Source organism: Odontomachus brunneus, unplaced genomic scaffold (genome assembly GCF_010583005.1).
Source record: "Odontomachus brunneus isolate Ranch 3 - 2012 unplaced genomic scaffold, Obru_v1 Obru_scaffold_291, whole genome shotgun sequence".
Classification (NCBI taxonomy): domain Eukaryota; kingdom Metazoa; phylum Arthropoda; class Insecta; order Hymenoptera; family Formicidae; genus Odontomachus; species Odontomachus brunneus.
This window is the reverse complement of record NW_022639741.1, coordinates 232,563-241,037: the sequence shown is the minus strand read 5'-3', so window position 1 is coordinate 241,037 and position 8,475 is coordinate 232,563.

Genomic DNA, 8,475 nt, shown 5'->3' with positions numbered 1-8,475 from the left:
GCGCCGATACATAGCACAATGCTTTATACGTCTCAGAAAATAATACGTTTATGTAAGATAAATGACTTGAGCAAGCTACATTTCAATTTCTGAATGTAGAAATTTTACTTTCAAAATATCTGAGAGCTATTTTGAAATCTGTTTTGAGTTCTCAGCGCCATCTGTCTGTGTTAGAAGGAAGTAAGCTGCGCGGGATATCGACGAGGGTGGATTCGTTCGCGAACATACGAAAACGGAATAGTAAAATTGAAAGGGTAACCGATGCTAACCAGACGATAAGTTAACTAATGTCGATAAACATAACAATACTGACAGACATTACGGGACGTAACAAACGGTAAGTGCAACATTCTCTTTTTACCGACGATTCACCTCGCTCAGCGTTTAATCGAAGCACAAAAGCTTCTATTGAATTCGCAATCTGTAAAAAAAAGGAAACATTTTTCAACACAAAGCGTCCAAACGTGACATATGTCATCGGGATCGCGTTAAAAGGAAGCAACAGCCAAATGTCACAAACGGCTGAAACGTCAACTGAAATTAAAGCTTGCGCGCTCACACTACGGATTAAACCACTTTGATAGTTAAGGCAGCGTTTCTTGCGAACTATTCAATTAGTCAAGCGACCGTTTAATACCTAATAACTCCCTTTTCGCGGATCTTGCCAAGATTCATCCTGCATGCGCCAATCTGACTGCATACCGCGTGCAATTAATTCCTATTCGACTTAACAACCGGCGCCGACTGTATTACAATATGAATAGCGAGTGCTCTATCATATCAAGACCACGAACCGGTGCGCGAGTCGGTGATTACGCCCCGGTATTGTTTCGAAAATCCTCGTTATTCCGCGCCGCGACGGTGCTGCGGGGATATCCGACGTTAAGACGTTGATCCTGCAATTTCTTCAAGTCGTGGCGGAAGCGACGGCGGCGACCGTTTCAAACGGAATGTCGCTTCACCGCTATATCGGATTTTACAGCGGCGCGAGTTTCTCAGATTTGATTCGGACTGAAAGAGAGTACACTTCTCCTGGTGATTCCACTGGAGGACAGCGCAAGGCCAGTGCGGTCTCGTTGATCAATGTTTGCGAACTTTGTAACCACGAAATCCTATATTGTCACCTTTTCTCTCTCTCTCTTTCTCTCTCTTGCAAGTCGCGAGAACGCCACGAAATAAGTTAAGGTGCATACGCATTTTGAACAAGGGCAACGAGGTGATTTACATGCAGATTTCCCGCTAGTCTTGCGGTTATCACGAGTGACCTCATACTCATCCTCGTCGTATACGGTAGAGCTTATGACCGATGAAAAGTTTATTTTCTCTAAAACTTTGACCGCGCATCATCGGCGCGATGGCGGCATCGGTATCGACATCGACTGGCCTCTAAATTGCGCACAACCAGGCGCTTATCTGCACGCGCGAAGAATTAAGCCCGCAGATTCTGTCGGCGAACACACGAACGCTGACAAACATTTTCGGAATCCGTCCCCGCGCCGGATTTTGCACGAAGCGATTTTTATCACGCCCTTTTGTTCGATGCGAAAACGGCCCGCTGTTCTACGCGGAGATTTATTTCCGGTACGAGGGGCTACTACAGCAATAAAATTACTTTTTCTCTATAGTGGATATATCTCTTTTTCCCTACGTTTTTTTATCACATAGAATATTTGCGCGTTGTTACGTCGCGAAGTAATGTTCCAAGGATGTTATCTATTACTTAAAGAACGCGGTAAACACATTTTTCCTCTCTCCGTATTTCTCTTGAAATCATGAAAAATATCCATCACGGATATACACGAAAGACACAGTAAAATAGTCGTATTTATTTACCACCTAAACCATATCGAATAGACTTTGTAGTACACAATAGAGTTGCGCGAAATGGTATTCCATTCATTTGTTACAGTATAATTTTACACATAACTGTAACATACATATGTTATACATATAACAGGAACAAATGAACAAAGTACTATTTAGCGCATCCTAAACGATGAACTTGTATTACTTTGATTCACGCATCAATTTCGATTGTTCGATACAACAAACTTTTACCGGGTTTAGAACTGAATATTATTTCGCGCAGCTCTAGTATAACTTGGTATAATAATTTAACTTGGTAATAATAATGTAAACTTGGTATAATAATTTAAGCAAAAGTAAGATAAGACTTATATAAACGCAAACAATTCTCTCTGGGAATCATGGAAAGATATAAATGTTTGAAAGTGTCAACGTACATTCATTTTACATGTTAATGAAATTAATGCGCCGTATTAATGGTGACATCATTAAGAACTTGGCTGTGTCGTTTTACTTCTGTTGCAGATTCGATGCTATCAACATCTGCGGTTCTCAGTGTGCAGCTCGACTTGTTGTCCAAAGAAAACATAAGAGGAGAGAAAAGAAGAAAACGACTTGCCTCGTCGCGAAGTGCGTCGCGCTCATAACGGTCTCGCGCGTGTGGCGGCGGTAAGATAGGACAGATTTCCTCGTTTTTGCGACGCACTCCGGCAACTTTTCGGGGCCGCTCGGCCGCGCGAAGTTTCGACCGGAATTAGCGACACGGTTGGCCTGGAACGGCGAGGTCGTAACTCACCGGCTTCCACCGCCGCGCGATTGTATTGCGAGTTCGGGCCCTGAACCGCGCGAATGCCCGACGAGGAATATTACGTGTCTGATTTAAAACGCGCGCAACTACTGCGGATTCATTACGCCCCGCTTGTTCCGCGCGTTCGAGTGCAATTCCCGCTTTCGTCCACCATATTTTCAGCGATATTTAACCCTGAGACTACCGAACTTTCTTCAGCCGCATCCGCTATCGAGATGACATTTTTTGCTCCGTGAATAAAAAGGAGAAAAAAATCCTTCGTAACGGAATATTGAAAAATCATAGCTCGAAGCGTGCCGTATTGTAGACTACATTCCGAAATCAAACCTTGCAATTTCTTAACGCTCGAATAACAGAAGGATACGTAATGTAATTGGTTACATGCCGATGCCGGTGTGTTCAGCAAATATACGTCTGCAATTTTTGTAAGGTTTGTTTAGTCACATATTGAAGTAACAATTTTTTTTTAAATTCAGCGATTTTAATTCGAAAAAGCGAGAGAAGAAACCAGAAAAAAAAATGAAAGAGATTTCTGCGTTCGTTTTTTAATAATAAAGATGCTTCTGACGATAAAATTAAGTCGAGTAAGTGTACGAGTGGTGACACGATGTCTCGTTCACCGACGACTTAATAAGCTTCCGCAATATGCTCCTGTTATCGAACATCGGACATTTGGCAGCAACGTAATCGAGAAGAAAGAACTTCAAAGCGATCTTACACCGACGCTCATGCGTCTTTGGTTATTGTGCGTACGGCTTTTACATTCAATGTCGCGGTGGCTTTTACGCTCTCAACCCCTTCGCCTACGCGGACGACATCAAAGCGGATGAACATATAAGTCAACAACGCAACAAGCTGGGTCGCAACGAGCTTTGGATCCATAATTATGCAGCAGCTGCGTGTATCTTTTGCTAAAATACACCCTACGCCGATATTACCTCGCATAACGTACGTTCAATCGCGCGCCTCGCTTTTCTGAATCTAATATTTACGAAGTTCTCGATGGAAACATTTCATGTATTATAACTGAAGAAATTACGCTACGAAAGCGGGAAATCTTTAGAGTTTATACAGTGAGCAAAGAGGAGAAAGAATATTGACATACTCCATCGTTTTAAAGTAATTTTAACAAAAAAAAATAAATAAAACACAGTTACTACAAACTACTATAAACTACTGTACGGTGCTGCTAAAAACTGTTGTTATTCAATGTATCAATTAAAACTATATAACTTTCATTTTTATTTCATTTCATTATTATTTTTTAACTGAAAATGTAATTTGAAAACTTTTCAGTAATATATATTTTCATTTTTTTATGTAAACTGATTCCACTCGAAAAGGACGCAACATACAAAAATATTTTTTTGTAAAATATTTTTAACCAATTTTGACATTTTAACCGAAAAAGAAGATTGCTCTATGTGTATATATGTTTGTTAATATTTTCTCTCATAACTTGAAAAATTGTTGAGGATATTGAAATTAAAATTTTTATAACTTGTTCATATGTTATTTACACAATTCTCAGATTATTTCGTATTTTTTTAAGACTATTTCTGCAATTATCCGTAATTTCGATGATCTCGTCATCAATCAAGCAAAGAACATTCGATCAGGAACAATTGTCCGACTTTGATACAAATCTTCGTTCGTCTCACTGCGAATCGGGACCAAATAACTACGTCTGTACGAGAAAGGACAAAATCCATCTTGCTTAGCAATATTGTCTCGCAGACTCGCGATTAAACGCAATGCAAGTCCGCGCTCCGTTGACTCCTGATCCCCTTTCCATTACTTCGCGAGAATAACGTCTACGTTCGCATGCGCGCGTGAGGAGTCACCGCGGAATTGATCGAACTGCTCTTACATTATTGCCGAAAGCATAAACGATGCCCCTTTCGAGTTGCGGTCGTACATCAGTTCTTAGAGATAATCGATCAAACTTTTCAATACACTTACGCGAGAGGAGGGTGGAAGAGTCCTTCCCGATTTAATATACCATTAAGCTTAAATGTACTGCATCAGGTGAAGAGAAAGAAAGAGAGGGAGAAGAGAAGGAGAAGGGAGAAAGAAGAGAGAAAGGAGAGAGATAGTATTTCGCGTTCTGCATCACCTTTCCTTCTACTTCACGTTTCCGCGTTGAAAACTTAAATTGTGCGCATTCATCCCGCTCCAGATTTGCTCGACCAACTCTCTGTCTCTCTTCCTGGCGAATTAATCTTATCTCAGTATTGATAAAGTCGGTCGTAAGTCACGGTGTCGATCGCGGTTCCAACCGCGCCCCGATAAATCACTTCGCGACTGGTCGGTCGCGTCGAAGTTGCTCCATAAACCCGTAGCGCTTTGACACCTTGCTCCCCGTGCGAACCTGTCTCATTAGAGATAACGTTCGCGACAAAGAATCGCGTCGAGTCGTCGACGATTCGATGCGAAATCAAAAGAAGCGTGATGTTCACGATTAGATGAATTGCATGAATCTCTGTGCATTGCTAATGATTTCAAAGATCGCGTCCGTATCAAATCGGAGGTGTTTTCGAATGAAAGAGTAATGATTAGATGCTTTAATAAAAAGTGCACGAATGTCAAAAAGCACGTCGCTCGCCATTGTGAATGATAGCAGCGGAGACGGAGGAAAGCACGCTAAAGGTAATAGTTCGTTTACACCGCGAAAACGGCTAGCCGGGAAAATCGATATCGCTCGCATTGAAGCTGCGAAACGCGTTGGGTAGCCGCGGCTTGCTTCTTAAACCACGATTTCTTAGCCGCTGGCGAAATGGCGGGTGTTTAGCATGAGAACGCGTCGCACAAAGAGCAGCTCGTTACGACACTAAATCAACCGCCGCAAAAACCCCCGCGGAAACGCCGATAACGGCGAAATGAGGCTACGGACAATGGGAAGAATATGTAGCCTTGAACTCTTGTCGGGTCGTTGCATTTTTTTTAAGCACGCCGTTAGCGAGGCGACAACGAGGCGGGAAAAGCACCAACGCTTCAAGATTCAAGATAACGAAACGTGCAATACTCACAGAGCGACTTAAGAAATGCAAGTAAGAGAATGGCCGGCACTATCTCGAGGAACGAGACCTTGATTTCATGTTTCACCCGTCTCCCTTTAATTTTCCGTCCGCTATATTTTCATATGTAAACGAGATTCGCGCAAATACACGCAGATTGTAATCATCACGCGCGGTAAAAGCATATAATTACAATAATTACAGTCGGACATTGTTCGTGCATCGTCACGAATTCTCACATTCACAATGCGTACGAAAAATGCATACTGCATTCAAGTGAATGTTGTATCAAATATTTCATTTTGTATATTTACAAATTTATCATTAGTTTTCGTTGCAAACATTGAATTTACTCAAAATATATTTTGAATTCTAGTAAGTTTAACACTTTAATCAAAAATGTTTAATTAAAACAAAAATTTAACTTGCTTACTGCAACAGAGTCGAGCCAACTTTTTTTTAGATAAAGTTTCGTGATATTCTCGTAAAAAGAGAATAAATTCTTCCTTCGAGCACATGATAATAAGCTTCGCTCGAATTTATAATGAATATATTTTAAGACTATTATCGAGAAAAAAATTTTTTTTCAAATAGTCATTACTTAAACGATTTTTTTAGCAGTAGAATAGCAGAATAACAGTGAAATAGAATAAACAGTAGAAGCAAGTAGAATATTTTTCTGTGTATGAGTACGATAAAAAATTGCACTATCAAGAACACAGCCAATTTTCCAACGCGATATTTCACGGTATACTTCAGCAAAACCATCAAACCGATATTCAATGTAATACCGTACGCAAATGCGTCCGTGCTTGCGTGCACACATCTGCGTGTGTGTGCGCGCGGCTGATATCCGCAAATTTTTGTAGGCATTTGCGGTTAACCTCCTCCTTCGCAAAGTCCATTGCGTGGAGTATCGAAAGTGCATTACCGCAACTACCGCACGTGATCGCGCGAATGCACGCATGTAAATCGAGGAGTCGTATTTTTCAAAAGCGCGTAAAGGGATAATCAGTTATTAATGCAATTAGGGCATTCGGGGCAACGCGATACTGCGAGCCGTTTGTTCGCCAAGCGGTTTCATTTAAATAATGTACGCTGAAATCGGACTTAATACCTCGCCTTTCCCTCGCGGTAAAACTACGCGCGCGTTTAATTCCCCGACGATTATCGAAATAAAAGCCGAATTTATGCTCGCGGGACGGGCAATTCGAGCGAGCATTATACCGACAACGCGCGTTCTCCGCCCGGCACTCTGTAAATACGCCCTCGTCGAATTATTGTAGCCGCTCGTTGTCGATATAATATCACAGTATTGTTACGGCGTCGCGCGCAATATCGCTTGAAAAAAGCGTAACTGTAGGTATCATGAAGAGCAAGTATTTTATAAAGTAACTGCCCGCGAGCCGAAAGCAAGCTATGCATTAAATATACACAACTGTTTGTTCATAAAGCTATTAATGTGTTTCGTGATTGTGCTAAAAGCGAAGTACTATAGTAATTTTCGGAAAGATAAAAGGCATTTGTTCGAAAGCGATTTTAATTCTCAACAAAATATGCGACACGTTAATAGATTTCGCATTCTATTCTCTGTGCAATCGATGATATTTATGCGAACCTACGATAAAGCGTTAATGCCGTCCGTGATAAACTAGTCTAACGTGACGTTCAGCCGCTATCGCCGCTACCCCGATTGACCTTAAATCACACGTTGTGAAAGTGGAAACGCCAGCGAGGGTCATCGGAGATTGATTCATCTTGATCCGTGTTGCGGTGGGAATTCCACGGCAGCAAATCAGAGTTAACGATCCGAAATTCCGCGGGAACATGCCGGGCCCCTGTGTTCACACCGCGCATTTAATGCTAAACGCTACCATATGGTTTTGAGTTCAGCAGATATAACCGGTTGCTTACGTGCACGATGCCAGCGAGGGATTAGATACAGGCAGCCCACATTCGGTGTTACACACACGCCGGGAATTCGGCTCTTGCGGTTTCAGGGTGGATCTTTGAGCATTATGCAAGCGGTATGCATGTCGACTAAATATTTAGCGAATGTTAGCAAAGTTGCTGCACGCGAAATGTCACTACACTCGAAATTTCGACCTCGTGGTATAATTTCGCGGGCTATCCGTACAATAATTATTAGAAGGGACAAACAAAGCGGATAAACAAAATCGCGGCGCATAATTTCGCTGTCAACGATTTCATAGCGCGTCTTGTGGCACGTATAAAACGCATAATATTACTAAAAATGTGCTTGATAATTATTCTCCTTGATTAAAATCAATAATACTTACATTTAATTTTTTACTCTAAGTTACTTTATAACCTATCAAGTATATGTCATCTGAATAACTTGAGATTCAGCCGATCAGATTGTTGTAGATTTCGCAAGCGAGTCATGACAGCTTGAAGCCGAGAGAGAGCGACGGCAAAATCTAGGTCTAGCACTTGTAAGAATTTATTGCCGATGACAACGGGTCATTTGGTACAATAGACTTCAGCGACCGAGATAGCGCGACAGAAAGTAGCGGCGTCCGAAGAGAGGTGTCTGCCGAGACAGAACGCAGGTGATGATTCATGAATGTATTGTCCATATATCAAAAGTAATGGAAAAATTTTGAAAAAATTAGTGATTAATATACATATATTGCATCTAAAAATGATCACAAACAACTGACTGAATCTGCTATTCCACTTGAATGGAAATATACAGTTTAGAAATATAACAGAGTTTATATAAGAAAGTAGAAAAAAATATAAAATAAATAAATAAATAACCTATAAAAATTATATCATATAAATATATATATATATATATATATATATATATATATATAT